We start from the raw sequence: 20552 nt of genomic DNA on the forward strand, positions 1-20552 counted from the left end.
ATCAGCAAGGTGAAATGTTGCTGGCATCAATTTGCCCTTGGTTTTTACAAATTTAAGGGCTCCTGGAAATACTGGCAGAATTTGATGAATACTTGATGATGAAGGGGATCCTCAGAATGTAAATGAGAAATAAATAAAAAGAATTTTGATAGAATTTTTTTTTCTTTTAATCAGTGGGAGTAATTTCTCAACTTTTATGGATAAATCATGTTTAGGGTATGTTTGATTTCCAATTTCCATATCCTTAGAGCAAGACCATAAAACAGTGAGATTACAGACTCTTAGATTTTTCTCACTTCTTTCTTTTACTCTTGTTTTTCCAGCACATTATTTGCCTTTAAAAAAGGCATTCAAGAGATTCCCCTTATTTTCAAAGAAACAACAAATCAGTTATTCCTTAAACATTTAGTACATGTCTCCTGTGTGTCAGGCATTGCTCGAGGGGCTGGGGATACAGTGGTAAATTCAGTGATAAAAATCTCTCCATTTGTGGAATTTAGATTGCGATTTCAATTCTTTTTCTTTTGCACTTGTATTTCACTGGCTTACACAATATGTCATTAATTTGTAGAATAATGACAATAGGTAGACCACATGCAACATATATGAGGGAGTTTACCCAGGGGACACTGCTGGGTATAGAATTGAACTATTGGGAGCAGAAGTGTTAAGAGGGTATTAGTCGTGAAAGTTCATCATGTGGAGCCTATAGGCATTGTTTTCTTGGGTGGGAGGAGAGCTTCTGCCTATTCATCTTGTTAGTGGATCAGAGCTGGGAAATGTAGTCCGCAGACCCCAGTGTGTCCCTGAGACTCCTTCATGGGTCTTCAGGCTTAAAATTATTTTTGTAATAGTAATAAGGTATTACTTGCCATTTTCACTTTGCTACCACATTCACTGATGATGCAAAAGTAAGGTAAAGCTGTTAGCTTGTTGACATGAATCGAGGGAACAGCACCGACGTGTACTAGTGGTCCTTATATTGTTTACTGCTACACACTCTCACTTAACATCTTTGATTCAGTAGTTCCAATGGTTAATTTTTACTAAAAGTGCTTAATGCTCTGTGTGATGAAATGAAAAATCCACATACAGCCCTTGCGCTGTGTACCAGAGTAGAGCGGCCGTCATTAGGGAAAGAGCTTAAGAATTGTATGGCCTGTGAGCTGAGCTTTCTGGTTTTCTCATGGAATACTGTTTTACTTACAAGAATATTGACAGAAAAGTTACTCAGACATGACTATTAGGCCATTTTCTCAAAAGTAAATGAAGGAAGTCTGTCACTTCAAGGACAACTCATAGTATTTGTTATCAGAGATAAACTGTGACCTTTCATATGAAAATTGTAATTTTCAGAAACCTACATTAACTATCATGAGCTTCTTAGCTGTCTCATATTGATGCTTTAATACTGTGTAATGAAGGGTGTAACCATACAAAATTGGCATAAGTCAGACAACTAGTATTTTCCAGATGACAAAGGTATCATGTTACAAATTCAGGCATGGGTAAAAATTCACTGAAAATGCAAGGTAAACCAAGGGTTTTCATGGAACAGAGTAGGAAAGCTTATCAGTAGGTTTCAGATTCCATGTTGTAACTAACCTTTAGGGAACTACCACTTGTTGAGTTTTGTCATAATATCAAAGAAGCATATCCAAAATAGGCTGAAAAGTTCCAAATAGTCTTCCCTCTTCCATTTGCATCCAACGTACCTCTGTGTGAGTCCAGATTGTTTTCAGATTTTAACAAAAACAGCACATTTCAACAGATTGAAAACAGAAGTAGATACGATACCATAGCTGTCTTCTAGTAAGTAGTAATTTGCAAAAATGTAAAACAATGCCATTCGTCTTACTAATTGTTTTGTTTTGAAAAATATTTTTTTATGAAATGTTATTTGTGCTCACAATCATGAGTTATTTGGTTTAAGCAAATTAGTAAGTTAATATTTAAATAATTTCTAATTTAGTCGATGGTCAGTATAAATGACATGCATAAGCAAGAACTCTTGGGGTCTTCAGTAATTTTAAGAATGTAGAGCATTCCTCAGATCAAAAAGTTTGAGAACCATTGAGATATGCTACCAAAGTCAGTTAATAATTTTATCACATATGTAACAGGGATTATAATAAATACGAAATTTCTGTTGCAGGCTATAGTATTCTCAAACTATTTTCTGCATCTGAAAATATATAATTTGGGGGCTCACCCTTCCTGAGGCATTCAGGACTGTTAATCTTGAGTAGAGAAAATGAACCTACAATTAAAAAAGCTTTTTTTAATGTTTATTATTGAGAGAGACACAAAGACAGAGTGTGAGTGGGAGGGTGGGCAGAGAGCGAGGGAGACACAGAATCTGAAGCAGGTTCCAGGCTCTGAGGTATCAGCGCAGAGCTGGATATGGGGCCTGAACTCATGAACCATGACATCATGACCTGAGCCAAAGTCGGACGCTTAACTGACTAAGCCACCAAGGTGCCCTAAGGATCTACCATTTGTGAAACACACGAGGTAATTCTAGATTATGAAATAATAGACATTTAAATATTAATCTTGTAAAATAACTTATTAATTCAGAAACAATGCATCTCTAACATTTTGAAAATCCAAATTAACTAAAATAATAATAATCACATATAAATCCCTTTTCCAGGATCTCATTATTTAGAAGTAAGTATCTATTATTAACATCTGACTATAGTTTCAGCTTTGGATTTGTGTGTTTCTGTGTTTTTTAAAAATAAAACAATAAGGTGTACTTTGCTTTTGATCACTTAACATTTAATGAACATTTTTCTTGACATTAACGGTCTTTGTAAACATGTGATTCCTAAACCGGGCTATTTCAGAATTACCTTTGTGGGGCCCGGGGAGGGCAAGAATTAAAAATACTGCATGTGCCTCCTGTCTAGAAATTCTGATTTCATGTTTTTTGTTTTTTTTTCCCCATGTTTATTTATTTTGAGAGTGAGAGCCTGGGAGGAGCAGAAAGAGAGGGAGAGAGAATCCCAAGCAGGTTCCTTGCCATCAGCACAGAGCCTGATGTATGGCTCCATCTCATGAAACCGTGAGATCATGAGCTGGACTGTAATCAAGAGTTGGAGGCTTAACCTACTGAGCCACCCAGGCGCCCTCTGATTTCATTTTTGATTTTTTTTCTATTGGAACAATCAACCAAAACTGTGGAGTCAAAGGCTCTAAAGCCTTGGTTTATTTTGGAGAGGTCTTTAATATTATCAAATTGCTCTACAGAATAGTTCTGTTCTTTTACAATTTCATTAGTGGAGCATGAGAGTGCCAAGAATCTCATCAGTGTCAGTGGATATTTCTTCTTTTCAAAAACTTTACCAAGTTGATAGTAGAAAAATGTTGCCTATGTAAGTTTATAATTGTTTGAGTACTAGAAAGGGTTTAATATGTTTTGTACTTGTTATCCATTTGAATTTTTTTTTTTTAAATGGCCTCTTCACCTCAAACCTGAACTTTTAAAGGTTGATGTTAAACAGTATTAGTATTACCTTATCAAAATCTTCCCCTGGAGCTCCTGCCAGATAGAGGTTTCAAGGCAGTATACATTACTGATGTGCCAGTATGGCAATTCTTCCCTTTGTTTTCATTGGCCCTGAACCTAGCAATGTTACATCATTTCTTTGCTAAATTTTAGACACTGAAAGAGGCGTGTTAAGAACTGAGTTTATATCTTCACCCCAGCCACCATCCTTAGCCCTGCCTTCTACTTAAATATTTAGCAATATGTTTTATTTTGATTAACTCAAAGCACTAGTCATAGATTTAAACGTTTCAAGTAAAAATATTGGAGAAATTACGTGCTTCAAATAGGAACTGAATTGTCAATAACTATATTATAGCACTGTTTGTTATCACTGGAAAATGTCTTGCAAAATTCAGGCAAACCCTTAGTGAAAGTTGGGTCTCTTCCTTTTGTGGCCTAATCTCAAATCACCAAAGTGTGAGTCATGAGAATTGAAAGCCTTAGAATTCTATCAAGTGAATTATATGCTGGCAAAGCCATCACGGGGCTGCCTTTGGAATTTGACATTACTATTATGTTACTGGGCATGTTCTGTCTTCAAGCTCATGAAAATCAAAAGGGGAATATTTCTGGGAAAATTTCCTAAAGCTCTTGCCTCTGTGGGCCTTTGCAATAATACAGCCACTATTTGACCATATGTTTCCTTTCAGTATTTTTGATAACTTTTCCGAGTTGGCTTCAGTTAGTTAGTGTTGATAAAACCCACTTGGTAGCTGGTAGGGGTGCCTTGAAGTGAGAGCCAAGAATTGACGTTCCTGATCAAGGCTGATTTTTTTTTTTTCCAACGTTTATTTATTTTTGGGACAGAGAGAGACAGAGCATGAACGGGGGAGGGGCAGAGAGAGAGGGAGACACAGAATCGGAAACAGGCTCCAGGCTCTGAGCCATCAGCCCAGAGCCCGACGCGGGGCTCGAACTCACGGACCGTGAGATCGTGACCTGGCTGAAGTCGGACGCTTAACCGACTGCGCCACCCAGGCGCCCCATGATCAAGGCTGATTTTAAGTTGAACCCTGTGACTCTAATCTGCCATCAGCCTAGACACTATTGAGAGTAAAATGAGAATAAAATGGGTATTGTTTTTACATGGGAATGTCCAGTCTAAACTAGGATGGGGCTAGGTATAATGAGAACACAAAGTATGGTCATTTGATACCCCAATTGGGCAAACTAAGAGTGGAGACCCCTAGGAAGTTACATCAAAGCTGGGTCCTGGAGGAAGAGGGGGTTAGCCAAATAAGGTTTACTTTATTTCCCCAGAAAGGCCTACAGTCGGATGGCTCAGATTTTTTTGAACTTGCTATGTCTCTGTGTGAAGAATGGTGGTGGGCCTTTGATGGCTTGAGTGGGGGAGGGAGACTGAACAGGGCCACATTTGGAAGGGCTTATGTGTCCAGCCAAGGAATCAGATGTCAGCTGACTTACTCTCTTTCTACTTTCTTATTTAAAAAGAAAAAGTGATAAAGGCTAACCAAATTCTTGCTTATGTTCTTGAGATGATTCATAGGCCCAGTGCATCCTTCCCTTTTCACCTAGGTAACATACAACCCCGTATATATGTGTTAAAGATATTTTACATTTATCATAATAATGAAATTTAGAAAGACAATTGACAACCCATGAAACAACTGTTTCCTCTGATGAGGACAAAATTAAAGAGTGTTGAATTTAATATATTGGTTTTAGAAGCATCTTAGTTTTAATTGCTAATATATTATTAGTATATATTGGTAAGATAAATGTATACATGCTTAATGTTTTTTTTTTGTTTTTCATTGCTTTAAATTCTTTATGGAACAATATGTGGTCTAACAAACTATAAATTACTTTTTTGAAAATCCCCATGTATTATGTAATGCAAGTTAACATTGTGAATTTTGAGTAGAGTGGTGCGGTGAATCATTTTCCCTATAATTTTTTTAAACACTAAATATTTGTTAAAAGGCCAATGGATGGGAAAAGTTCTTGTACTTGAGAATTACTAAACAGTTAAGGTGATGAGGTAAACATAAAAAGCAAAATAACAATTATGTATTTCAATTATATTTTGAGACTGTAGCAGAAAAGATATTCTAAGTGCAGATAGCATATATATAATTGTCAGAGGAATCACATGGTGATTGGATGGTTACAAAATGGGACTATGGAACAGGTATCATTTGGCCTTTTATGTGGATCTTAAAAGATGATTGAAAGATGGGTATAATTTGTATTGGCAAGGAGGAAGGAAGGCTTAGATGTAGTGTTGGAAAGGCATTGAATACTGTGAATAAATTGGTCTTGTGCTTCCAGAAGAAAGAATGGAAAAAGAAAAATTTCAAAGACTATTAAAATGACCTTTTTTTATATTTCTCCCTTCCTCTCTCCTTTCCCAAATACTTCACTGCGAAAGCAAACAGCTCTTCTGTGGTACTCATGTCATACTAATTTTTCAGCATTGTCATGCTGGGAGTTGTCAGTAATTGACGATGAGCTATCTAGATTCAGTTCTTAAAAGGACAAAGCAAACCACTTTAGTGAGCTAAATTTTTTTTAATGTTATGTGTATTGTTTGATATTCCTGCATTATTTATCAAGACACTTCAGAATCTCTACGTCACCTGCTCCTCAGATCAGAAGGTGATTGTGGCTTTGGATGGATATTAATCAGCCACAGCACTGCCTGGTCAGAAAGAGCAAGTGTCCTAGCCTTTTACCTCATGAGACCTTGAGTGTCCATTCAGCGTAGGTCCCAAGGGAACTGCATTTGGTGGACCGCAGTGGCCAGCATGCCTCAGGTGAGATGCGAAGTACAATGGGTGACCTGTGTTCAGAAGCCTCTCTTTCTCATAAAATACCTAATCCTTATGCACATATGAACTTTTACTGTTACTCCCTTTTACCCATCCTCTATACATTTTATACTATAATGAGAACATAACTGGAGATTACATGCAAGAGTTAGAAATTCATGGGCAAAATGTTTTTTAACTGAAAATAGCACAAATTTAATATGCATGCTTTCACTTTACTTTCTTTAAACATGAATGCTGGTTTAATTCATGAATGATCAAGTTATTGTTGGAAGACACTTTCTATGTACCCTCAAAAGCAGAGTTGACTTTTTGATAATGAATGTGGCTGCCATCATGAGCACTGCATATCTGTCTTTTTCACAGTGGAACCTATTATCAAGAAAGCAAAAACCCCATAGAAATATTCACATGTGTTTTTAGGAGTTAACACCTCAGTAGAGTTTAGTCAAAGAGAATGTGGGAACAATACTCCAGGAATCCAGGAAAGACATTGATGGAGAGAAATGCTGTTTGTTATTCCATGAAACACTACAGGTGGGAGGTAAGCCAAAGAAAAATTTTTGTAATCTACAGTTTTTCCTAAATTTGGTTTTGCTCCAACATAATTAAACAAGCTGCAGTTGCCAAAAACTAAATATGAACAAAAATGGAAAAGACAAGATGTTTGTAGGGAAGATTATAGGCATCTGGTGATAAGAAAGAAAGTCAATAAATATTCAATTGATATGGAAAATAGCTAATTCTACAAATGTTTTCAGGTAATTATTGGCAAGGTGTTTCCTGTGGACTGTGTGTGCCCAATAATAACTCTTCTTGAATCAACTTTTTATTTTGACTGAGTTTTACTCAATCATATATAAAAAATTAGAGCTTCGTTTCTTAATATTTTTCTAATATTTAGAAAAAACAGGATCTTCTATAGGCATATATTGACTGGAAATATCTTTGAATATTTTATATTCTATCAATTATTTGCAAAGTATCAAGACTTTTTATATATACAGTGTTGATCCAATGTTTCCTTGTTCTTAGAACTTGAAGCTATGTCTATGCTGTGCATGCTCCAAATATTTGATGATATTAATGTGTACCACCTTAAGGAATATTGCACTTGAGTTTTTGTGCTTCTGTTTTTTGAAATGACTTGACCAGAGAAGTTTTAAGGTTTGATCTCTTTCAAGAATTTGATCGTGGAAGTTTAGGGATCAACAATACTCTTAACTAAAACAAGTAAGAGGAAGGAACCTTTAACCCAAGGGAACAAGTAAATGGCTGAAGTTTATTTCTTTGGGAGAATAAATGTCAAAGATGAGTCTAATAAACTTTGCTATGTCAGATGCTTTTCTTCTGTGTATTTTCAAGGATCTCAGCTTTCATCCTTTTCCTTTAATAAAACTGGTTATCCTGTACATAATTCTGCTTTTATTCTTGTGAGAAAAGTCATGAAATTAGAGATGATGGGCACAATTTTTTTTCTCAATCAACTTAGGTTTCCAGGAAAGTGTTTCCTCTAAAGCCTAGAACTGTCCAGGCAATAGACTAAGATTATGATGACATAGAGGACAGATAGGAGTGGAAAACAGTATTCTACGTATGGATTACTTCAAAGATGCAAAAAGTATTAAAAAAAATTCCTATGTAAAATGTTATGGCCATCTCTTTATTTGATAATGGGTATTGACAGGACAATAATATGAAAGCATTTAGGTTTTCAAGCCATCAGTAAATCAATACTTTAAAAGATTTGGGTAAACCACTGATACTCTTTTTTGGTAACAGTTCTGTTATGTGTTAAGAACCCAAGGTTAAATATCAATGTGTAAATTCCTTCTCTGCATTGGTGTGATAATATCAGTATCTTACATAAATTCTTTAAAAGCTTTCCTCTACTTTCAGGATAAAGGTCAGACTGTAGCAATGGCACATTACACGTTAAACATTCTCATCAAATTCTTACTGATGATACTTAGTTTTGGTTCCAGTTCTCTGAGACATCCATATGCCTTGTATATAATATCTTTTCCTCATCTGTCAGCCTCACCAACTCTTCGTCTTTAAAACAGCCTATTTGGTACTTTGTGCACAAAACATATTTTTGCATTGCCCACGCACGGATGACTCCTGATCAAACCTTTGGTTTGAACCAGGCTGAACATTACTTTGGTTTCTCACAGTTCTGTCTTTATAATTCTTCAGCATATGCATAGTACAGGGCACTAGTTATTTATTTACATGAATTCATCCTTTAAAAGACTCTAATTCCCTGAAAAAAAGGACCATATCATTTTCTTTGTTATTACCAAGGTAGGACCTAAAACAGTGCCTGCCTATTTTGGCTGCTCAGGAAATGGTTATTGAATGAATATTTGAAATAAAAACTTACATGCATATTATATAATGGAATTTAGCAGTGAGGTAGTATGAAAGTATTTGAAGTAAAGCAAACATCAGATACCTAGTTTTGTAAGGGTGGTGCAAACAGATTCTGTCTCTGAACACAAAGGGAGATGTATTTTAGGGTATATGCCCCAGAGAGCAAATGGGTATATCACTTTGCAAAATCTAAAATGGACTGTTGAGGGGCGCCTGAATGGCTTAGTCCGTTGTGACCAGCTTTGGCTCAGGTCATGATCTTTTGGCTCATGAGTTCAAGCCCCACACGGGGCTCTGTGTTGACAACGTGGAGCCTAGAGCCTGCTTCAGATTTTGTGTCTCCGTCTCTGTCTGTCTCTCTCTCTCTCTCTCTCTCTCTCTCTCTCTCTCTGCCTCTCTCCTGCTCACGCTCGCTCTCTCTGAATCTCTTTAAAAGTTGAACATTAAAAAATTTAAAAATGGACTCTTGAGAATATACCCTTCTTGGTGCCTGTATGAAAAGAAGTCAAAACACCTTTAACCTTTTGTGTTAAGGTGATTTGAAAATGATAAAAGAGACACTTTGTGGTTTTTAATATGCTTAATGTAAATGTTTCTATTCTAAATAGTGCGGGAAGCTATGTAATTTCTAATTCTAATATTGCTTTGTTTTCCCATTTAACAACTTTATAGGAACATAATTGCACATCTTTAAAATGTAAAAATTAATGAGTTTGACCCAAGTATATATCCATTAAATAATCACCACTTTCAAAACAGTGAACCTATTTAGGGGCACCTGGGTGGCTCAGTCAGTTAAGCATCTGACTTCAGCTCAGGTCTCGATCTTGTGATTCGTGGTTTCGAGCCCCATGTTGGGCTCTGTGTTGACAGCTTAGAGCCTGGAGCCTGCTTCACATTGTGTGTTTACTTCTCTCTCTGCCCCTCCCCCACTTCTGCTCTCTTTCTGTCTCTCAAAAAATGAATAAACGTTGAAAAACTAAAAAAAATAGTGAACCTATTTATCACCCACAAAGATTCCTTGTGCCCTGCCTCTCCCCCACCTGTATCTTAGGCAGTGACTAAGACTCTCATGATAGATTAGTTTACCTTTTTAAAAAATTCATACAATACGAATCATACGGTGTATACTACTTGTCTGGCTTCTCTCACTTAGGATAATTATTTTGAGATCAATCCATGTTTTAATGTGTGTCTGTAGTTTGTATTCATTGATGAGTGGTATTTCATTGTGTATATATACCACAGTTGTTGATTCATTCATCTGCTGTTTCTAGGTTTTGACTGTTACAAATAAAGGTGTTGTAAAAATTAGTGTAAAGATATTTTTATTGACATATATTTTTTCTCTTGGATAAATATTCTGGGGCAGAATGGCTAGATCATTTGGTAGATATTACTTAACTTTTTAAGAACCTAACAAACCGTTTCAAATTGGATTTATTATTTTACATTCCTTCCAGGAATGTATGAGAGGTCTAGTTTTTCTACATATTCACTACTGATTTCTAGGATCAATTTTTTTAGTTGAGGTATTCTAGTATGTATGTAGTGGTATCTAATTGTGGTTTTAAATTGCATTTCTTTAATAACCAATGATTTTAAGCATATTTCTTTTGGCCTATTTACCATCCATCTCTCTTCCTTGGTGAACCATCTCTTCCAAAATTTTATGAAAGTTTTAAGTGGATTGCTGGTTTTCTATTATTAATTTTTGAGAGTCCTTATATATTCTGATATCTTTTATGTGATGTAATAATTTTTCCCCACTCTCTGGCTTGTCTACATTTTAAGTGTCTTTCTAATAGGATAAGTTTATAATTTTGCCAGTGTCTATTTTTATCAATATTATTATTTGAAGATCATTTTGGAATTGTACCTAAGAAATCTTTGCCTCATCCAAAATTTTAGCCTATGCTTTCTTTTAGAATTTTTATAGTTTTAGTGTTTACATTTTAGGTCTCAAAGCCATAGTAAGTTGTATATAATGGGAAAAGATAGATCATAGTTCATTTTCTTACATACAGCTTCCTACTTGTTCCAAAACCATTTGTTTAAAAGATTATCCTGCTTCCACAAAGATACAATGCTTTTGTATCTTTTCAAATAATGTCCATATATAGGTGGTTTTATTTCTGGTCTCTCTATTCTGTTCTATTGACCAATGTGCTCTAAAACCTATCATCTTGGTTATCATAACTTTATGATATGCTTTGGTTATCATAACTTTATGATATGCTTTGAAATCAGATAGCATTAGTCCTCCAGTTTGGTTCTCCTTATTAATGTTGTTATGGTTATTTTAGGCTTTTTGTACTTAAACATGAGTTTTAAGTGATTTTGTTAATTTCTGTAGAAAAGCCTGCTGGGATATTAATTGACATTGTACTGAAACTATAGACCCATTTGGGGAAAGTGATATCTTAACAGTATTGGCAATTCCTACCCATGAGTACAGGCTCTGTCTCCATTTATTTTTATCCTCTTTAATTTTTCTGAAAAATGTTTTGTAGTTTATAGTGTTTTTAACATTTTCCATCATATTTATTCCTAATAGTTTTATAAGTTTTAGGCTATATTACATGGGATTCTTAGAATTTTATTTTTCAAGTGTTTGTTGCCAGTTTGTGGAAACTTATGATTTTATATCCATTTTTTATCCTACAATCTTGCTAAACTCACTTAGTTCTAGTAACTTCTTTCTTGTTACCATCTAATATTCTAGGTGGATGATCATGTTGTCTATAAACAAAGACATTTTTACTTTTTTCCCCAATCTGGATGACTCTTATGTTTGTGTTGTCTAAAATCACTGCCTAGTGACTTGAGTACAGAGTTGAATAGAAATGGTGCAAGCATAAAATCCAAATTCATAGAAACAGAGAAGTGATTGGTAGTTGCCTGAGGCAGGGGCTAGAGGTTGGGCAAAATAAGGTGGTCAAAGGTACAAACTTCCAGTTATGAAATAAGTGTCATGGGTATGTAATTACAATCTGGTGACCATAGTTAACAATACCTTATTGCGTATTTGAAAGTTGCTAAGAAAATAGATCTTAAAAGTTCTCATCATAAGAAAAAATGTATATGCTTGGAGATGGATGTTAACTAGACTTATTGTGGCTATCACTTAGCAATATTTACAGATATTGAGTCATTATGTTGTATACTTGAAATTAAAATTGTGTTATATGTCAGTTATATCTCAAAAAATGTTAAGAGTAGGCATCCTGGACTTACTCTGATTTTAGGGAGAAAGTATTCAGTTGTTTTTACCATTGAGTGTGATATTAGCTCCAGGGTTTTTTGCTTTGTTTGTTTTATAGACTCCTTTTATCAGATCAAGGAATTTCTTTTCTATTTCTAGTTGAGAATTTTTATCAGGAATTAATGCTGAATTTTATTAAATGCTTCTTTTGTATCTACTGAGATGATCACATGTTTTTCCTATTCTTAGCATTGTTAATCTAGTAGATTACATAGATTCACTTCAGAATTTTAAATCAAACTTGCATTCTTGTGATGAACCCAACTTGGTCATACTGTATTATCCTTTTTATGTATCAATGGATAGATTTGATATGATAAAATAATTTAGAGTTTTTGTATCTGTGTTCATGAAGATACTGGTCTGCAATCTTATTTGAATGCCTTTACCAAGTTTGGGAATTGGAGGACTTAGGTCTTGTACTATGTTGTTTTGTTTGTCTTTTTCCTTAATGTTTGGTAGATTTGACCAGTGAAGCCACAGGGGCCTGAAGGTTTTTTTTTTTTTTTTTTAATTTATTTTATTTTTATTTTTTCCTGTGGAAGGATTTTTACTTACAGATTTGATTTTTGAAATAGATACAGGGCTATGCATGTTTTTTATTTCTTCTTGGGTGAATTTTAGCAATTTGTGTTTTTTAGGAAACTTACCCGTTTCTTCTAGGTTGTCAGATTTATTGGTTTAACATTGTTAATAATATTCTTTATTTTCCTTTTAAGATCTGTAGACTTGGTAGTGATGTGATCTATCATATTCCTAACATTAATAGCTTATGTCTTTATTCATTTTTTCTTGATCAGTCTGGCTGGAGTATATTAATTTATTAATCTCCTGAGAGAAGTAGCTTTTTAAAAAAATTCTATATTATTTTCTATTTCATTGACTTTCATTTTGATCTTTTTTAAAAATTTTTTTTTAACATTTATTTATTTTTGAGACAGAGAGAGACAGAGCATGAACGGGGGAGGGTCAGAGAGAGGGAGACATAGAATCTGAAACAGGCTCCAGCCTCTGAGCTGTCAGCACAGAGCCCGACGTGGGGCTTGAACTCACGGACCATGAGATCATGACCTGAGCCGAAGTCGGCCGCTCAACCGACTGAGCCACCCAGGTGCCCCATTTTGATCTTTATTATATGTCTTTTTCTGTGTATTTTAGATTTAATTAACTTTTTGTTGTTTGCTTTTTGTATCTTGAGGTGAAGGCTAGGATAACTGATTTGCAATTTTTCGTCTTTTCCAACTTAGGTATTTAGTGGAAAAAGAATTCCTTAAATATAAATTAAGCAGGTGGGTTGGTAATATTGTTCTAGTCTGCTACATACCTGCTTTCTGCCTTGTTTAATCACTTATTGAGAATGCAGTATTGCAGTATTGGAATCTTTGACTATAATTGTGGATTTTTCTATTTCTTTTTGTAAGTACCATCAATGTTTGCTGCATGTATTTTGAATATCTGTGACTAGGTACATATATATTTAGGGTTATCCAGATGAATCATTTCTTTATTCATATGAAATGACCTTTTTTTTTCCTTTGGTAATATACTTTGTTCTTAAGTTTACGTTGTTTGATATTGATATAGCCATTCCTCCTTTCTTCTTTATGTTAACTTGTGGTGTCTTTTTCCCGTCCTCTACCACTACACTTTTCTATTTAAAGTGAATTATTTGTAGGAAGCACATAGTTAGTTATACCTAACTTTTTTTTTTTATTTTTATCTAACATTACAAATTCTTTTGTGTTTTATTTTGGATAGCTTCTATTGTTCCGTATTTAAGTTTGTTAATCTTTTTTTCCCCTCAGTATCTAATCTATCATTAATTTTATGTTGTAACTTTTTCATCTCAAATGCTATAGTTTTTATTCTTAAGAATCTATGTGAGTATTTTTTTTATACCTTCCCTGTTTCCATATAGATTTTAAAACATATGGAATACAGTTAAAATGACTGTTTTAATGTCCTTTTCTGTTAATTCTTTTTCAGTTATAGACGAGTTTCTGCTGATTGATTTTTCTCCTTATCATAAGCTGTACGTTCCTGCCTTTTTGCAAGCCGAGTAATTTTTTATTACTTTTCAGACACTGTAGATTTGTACTCTGGCTGGTGAGAATAGGCAGTATTCCCTGTCCAGTGTGAGTGCTGGGCACTGACATCTACTCTTCTGGGTGTTCTTTCCCTGGTCTTGGGTAGTTTCTTGCAGTGACTAGTTGACAAACTGAGATAGGAACTCTGCAGTTTTTCAGAACTCTCTCTGAAGCTCTCTACTCTTTCAAACTCAAAGTCTAGCTACTGTTTTCACTCCAGACTCTCAGCTCCATGTCTTCAACTTAGGAAGGCTACTGGGCTTTGGGTTTTCTCTCCCTTCATCATGGCATAGGCACCAAATCTTCCTATCTTAGAAGAATTTATTTCTCAGTCATGTTCCACATGAGCTGAGGGTCTCTGCTGTAGGTGTATTTTTCATTCCAATATCTGCATGAAAGGAGTCAATAGGGCAAACAATTTTTATGGTAGAAGGAAAATCTAAGGCAACTAGATCAATAAAACTATGACATTTGAAGCTAGTTATTTTTGGAGTCATATGTATTATATCCCATTGGAAAAATGAATCCCAGTAGAGAGGAGTACTTCAACAGGGGCATTAAACATCACATGTAATAAGAAAGGATACATCATTTTTGTATAGGGAAAGGAAAACGAATAGTTAAGGGCAGTAATAGAATCTATGCTGCTCGTGTATCCACCCTTTAAAATATGGAAGTGTTACAAACAATAACAGTAGGATTTTTTCTGTATAGCATTTTAAACACAATGGAAACAGCATCAAATAGTTTTTATTTCACACTTTCTTGTCTCTTCAGTAGAAACGTGTTTAAAATTATCTGAACAAAGAGATTTTATATATATGTTAAATTAAAAACTCATCAAACATTCCAAGAACATGTAGATTAAAATCAGAATTGTTGGTTAAATCTACACTGTGGTCTTGACCTAGAGCAGCAGTCTAGCAAGACTGACTCGGGAGCCAGATTTGAGTTTAAGTCTTTATTTTTCTCCTTTATTCTTTATTTAGCAACTGGCAAAACTTAAGCATGTGATTTAACTTCCCTGAGGCTGTTTCCTTATCTACGTAAAGGTATAATAATCTGTGTCAGGGAGTTGATGTGGATAGTATGGGAGTTAATATATTCAAACTACTTAGTGTCTAGCAAAGAATAAGTACTGGACACATATTTAGTCATATTGCTGCAAAAAATTTTATTATTTATGATTATTTTATTTATATATTATTTACATATTTTATTATTTATTATTGATGATATTTTTGTCCCAAAGTATTTTTAGATTATATATATTATGCATAATATATAAAAATAACTTACAAAATATAAATTACATGAATAATATATATTTGTAATAATTGTGATATATATTTGTAAATATATATATATTTGTAATATATATACTTGTAATATAATTTGTAAAATTTATTTATATATTTGTAATATATATAATATTTGTATATATTTGTAATATATATATATTTGTAAAATTGTAAATAATACATATTCCTCTGAGATACAAACAAAACAAAGTCTTCCAGTTATATGAAACTTTTTCTTTAAGTTTATTTATTCATTCATTCATTCATTAATTCATTCATTCTGAGAGAGAGAGAGAGTGCCTGAGCTAGGGAGGGGCAGAGAGAGGGAGAGAGAGAATTCCAAGCAGACTCCCCACTGTCAGTGCAGAGTCCAGTGTGGAGCTTGAACCCATGAACCATGAGATGACCTGAGCCACAATCAAGAGTCTGACAGTCAACTGACTGAGCCACCCAGGTGCCCCTATAAAATTTTCTTTTGTCTTATTTTGGGCATAATACAAATGTTAATGGGGAAACGTGGTATTTGGGCAGCCTTCTGTTGACTAGAATTAAGGTTAGAATAGGAATACAGGTAATGTTGATTTTGATTAGTCTTAAAGCAATGTGAGAATAATAAACTAAGTGTACTATTTATGAATATTTCTGAAATTCTTAGAAGAGTTTAACCTATCGCTCATCTCTTTGTAATACTTGGTTTTCAGTGTTCCTTTTTTAAATTCATGCCTTGCATTTTGGATGTTTGTGTGAGAGAGAAGGAGATCAAGTGACTTTATCTCTATGCAAAGACATATGTATTACATATATATATATATATATATATATATATATATAAAACATATATATATAACATATTTTTCTATTCTAACTGAATTAATTTTTTAATCTACTCTAGAAGAAACAGAATATTTAATTTAGTGTGTTTACCATGAATTAAAGGATAGACAATGGTGAAAGTGCATTTAGTAAGCACTAAACCACGTGGCTGACACTCTATAGAGTACATTTGTAGATATTAAGTCATTTTCACATAAGAGATACATAGAATTCTAATCAGTCTGTCTTGTTTCACTGTTTATAAGACAGTAAGTTAGAAACAATCAAACAGTAGTTTTAGGATGTACTTGTGGTTCATGTTTTAAACCCTCTGAATAAGTAAAAAGGCCTACTGTGTTTCTTGTTGCAAATACCTATACAAATAGGAAATCACTATTCTGATAACTTGCAAGAAATGAATGAACTGTCACTGTTGGATGACAAAAATGCATGGCCTAAGATGGATCTCAGTGTCTCCCTGGGAACCTTTCTCTTCCAAACTGCCATTACCACTAACATGAATGCCTAAAAGGTCATCATTTATCCTGTCTGGGCATTTTCAAACTGGCTGTATGAATTGCAAGCATAACAATCTTTTCAAAATGCAGATTTGAGTATGTTACTTCTAATGCTTAAACATTTCAAAAATTTCTTATCTCCTCTTTCTTTCCATAAAGATAAAAATGAAAAATTCTTAAATAGGTGGATTAGGGTTCTCCAGAGTGTGTGCACCCACACACATGCATGAATAAAGAAATTTATTATAAGACATTGTGTCCTGGGGTTATAGAAGTTGAGAAGTCCAGAACCAGGGAATCTGACAGTGCACATTCCCATCAGAGTCTGAGTCCAAGAAACAGGAGAGCTGATAGTGGAAATTCAAGTTCTAGTCGAGTCTGAAGGCGGGGCAAGATTGCTGTCCTAACTCATGGACAGTCAGGTAGAATGAGCAAATTTTTTCTTCAGTTTCTTCAGTTGATTGGATGAGACTAACCCATGTGAGGGCAATCTGCTTTACTCAGTCTACCATTAAGATGTTAATCTCATTCGAAAACACCCTCACAGACATACCCCTAATAATATTAAAGTACACCAAATATCCTGGCACTCCATGGCCCAGTCAACTTGACATATAAAATTAATCACCACAATAGGCTTCTAAATGCTGTGGTTTGCACCTTATGCCTGACTTTCCATCTTCTCTTAAATAACTCTACCCTCTGTCTTGTGTGTCCCTGCTAAGTAGACTATGTTTTTTCCTTCCTTTTCTTTCTTTTTTCTTTTTTTTTTAAGTTTATTTATTTTGAGAGAGAGAGAGAGAGAGAGAGAGAGAGAGAGGAAGAGAAAGAGGGAGAGGGAATCCCAAGCAGGCCTCAGTTTGCTCACTTATAAGGTGAGAACATTGGATAAAATGGTTTCTGAAATCCTTTAACAGTCTATAATTTAATGACAATTTAAAATTGATTATTTGTCTATGAAGCCAGTATTACTTTGATTCCTAAACCAGACAGAGACCCAGTAAAAAAAGAGAACTACAGGCCAATATCCCTGATGAATATGGATGCAAAAATTCTCAATAAGATACTAGAAAATCGAATTCCAGGGCATATAAAAAGAATTATTCACCATGATCAAGTGGGATTCATTCCTGGGATGCAGGGCTGGTTCAACATTCGCAAATCAATCAACGTGATACATCACATTAACAAAAAAAAAAAGAGAAAAACCATATGATCCTGTCAATCGATGCAGAAAAGGCCTTTGACAAAATCCAGCACCCTTTCTTAATAAAAAAAAAACCCTTGAGAAAGTCGGGATAGAAGGAACATACTTAAAGATCATAAAAGCCATTTATGAAAATCCCACAGCTAACATCATCCTCAATGGGGACAAACTGGGAGCTTTTTCCCTGAGATCAGGAACACGACAGGGATGCCCACTCTCACCGCTGTTGTTTAACATAGTGCTGGAAGTTCTAGCATCAGCAATCAGACAACAAAAGGAAATCAAAGGCATCAAAATTGGCAAAGATGAAGTCAAGCTTTCGCTTTTTGCAGATGACATGATATTATACATGGAAAATCCGATAGACTCCACCAAAAGTCTGCTAGAACGGATACATGAATTCAGCAAAGTTGCAGGATACAAAATCAATGTACAGAAATCAGTTGCATTCTTATACACTAACAATGAAGCAACAGAAAGACAAATAAAGAAACTGATCCCATTCACAATTGCACCAAGAAGCATAAAATACCTAGGAATAAATCTAACCAAAGATGTAAAGGATCTGTATGCTGAAAACTATAGAAAGCTTATGAAGGTAATTGAAGAAGATTTAAAGAAATGGAAAGACATTCCCTGCTCATGGATTGGAAGAATAAATATTGTCAAAATGTCAATACTACCCAAAGCTATCTACACATTCAATGCAATCCCAATCAAAATTGCACCAGCATTCTTCTCGAAACTAGAACAAGCAATCCTAAAATTCATATGGAACCACAAAAGGCCCCGAATGGCCAAAGCAATTTTGAAGAAGACGACCAAAGCAGGAGGCATCACAATCCCAGACTTTAGCCTCTACTACAAAGCTGTCATCATCAAGACAGCATGGTATTGGCACAAAAACAGACACAGAGACCAATGGAATAGAATAGAAACTCCAGAACTAGACCCACAAACGTATGGCCAACTAATCTTTGACAAAGCAGGAAAGAACATCCAATGGAAAAAAGACAGTCTCTTTAACAAATGGTGCTGGGAGAACTGGACAGCAACATGCAGAAGGTTGAAACTAGACCACTTTCTCACACCATTCACAAAAATAAACTCAAAATGGATAAAGGACCTGAATGTGAGACAGGAAACCATCAAAACCTTAGAGGAGAAAGCAGGAAAAGACCTCTCTGACCTCAGCCGTAGCAATCTCTTACTCGACACGTCCCCAAAGGCAAGGGAATTAAAAGCAAAAGTGAATTACTGGGACCTTATGAAGATAAAAAGCTTCTGCACAGCAAAGGAAACAACCAACAAAACTAAAAGGCAACCAACGGAATGGGAAAAGATATTTGCAAATGACATATCGGACAAAGGGCTAGTAGCCAAAATCTATAAAGAGCTCAGCAAACTCCACACCCGAAAAGCAAAGAACCCAGTGAAGAAATGGGCAGAAAACATGAATAGACACTTCTCTAAAGAAGACATCCGGATGGCCAACAGGCACATGAAAAGATGTTCAGCGTCGCTCCTTATCAGGGAAATACAAATCAAAACCACACTCAGGTATCACCTCACGCTAGTCAGAGTGGCCAAAATGAACAAATCAGGAGACTCTAGATGCTGGCGAGGATGTGGAGAAACGGGAACCCTTTGCACTGTTGGTGGGAATGCAAATTGATGCAGCCGCTCTGGAAAGCAGTGTGGAGGTTCCTCAGAAAATTAAAAATAGACCTACCCTATGACCCAGCAATAGCACTGCTAGGAATTTATCCAAGGGACACAGGAGTACTGATGCATAGGGGCACTTGTACCCCAATGTTCATAGCAGCACTCTCAACAATAGCCAAATTATGGAAAGAGCCTAAATGTCCATCAACTGATGAATGGATAAAGAAATTGTGGTTTATATACACAATGGAATACTACGTGGCAATGAGAAAAAATGAAATATGGCCTTTTGTAGCAACGTGGATGGAACTGGAGAGTGTGATGCTAAGTGAAATAAGCCATACAGAGAAAGACAGATACCATATGGTTTCACTCTTATGTGGATCCTGAGAAACTTAACAGGAACCCATGGGGGAGGGGAAGGAAAAAAAAAAAAAAAAGAGGTTAGAGTGGGAGAGAGCCAAAGCATAAGAGACTGTTGAGAACTGAGAACAAACTGAGGGTTGATGGGGGGTGGGAGGGAGGAGAGGGTGGGTGATGGGTATTGAGGAGGGCACCTTTTGGGATGAGCATTGGGTGTTGTATGGAAACAAATTTGACAATAAATTTCATATATAAATAAAATAAAATAAAATAAAATAAAATAAAATTGATTATTTGTGTTTTCTGACAGTAATTCCATTTTACATGAGCTTGTCTCTCTAGCATGTACAAAGGAAGTCTTAGCCATTAGTGATTTGAAATTCCAATAATTTCTTAGCCTAAAGCTAAAAGAAATTACTTATTATCTATAATAGATTTTTCTTAATGTATTTTGAGAGAGTTTGTGTGCAAGGGGGGAAGGGCGGGGGGGTGGTGGGGAGAGGGAAAATCTTAAGCAGCTCTGTGCCATCAGCACAGAGCCCGACATGGGGCTCAATCTCCTAAACCTTGAGATTGTGACCTCAGCTGAAATCAAGAGTTGAATAGTTA

At 35.2% G+C, this 20552-nt stretch overlaps 1 protein-coding gene across 5 annotated transcripts in view; it reads left to right on the top strand.

The window, feature by feature from the left end:
* SGCZ (sarcoglycan zeta) overlaps positions 1–20552 on the top strand; it is a 1125109-nt gene that overhangs the window by 360089 nt on the left and 744468 nt on the right. The gene's annotated exons all lie outside the window — the stretch shown is intronic.

Source organism: Herpailurus yagouaroundi, unplaced genomic scaffold, assembly GCF_014898765.1.
Source record: "Herpailurus yagouaroundi ecotype Mexico unplaced genomic scaffold, PumYag 181, whole genome shotgun sequence".
Lineage (NCBI taxonomy): Eukaryota > Metazoa > Chordata > Mammalia > Carnivora > Felidae > Herpailurus > Herpailurus yagouaroundi.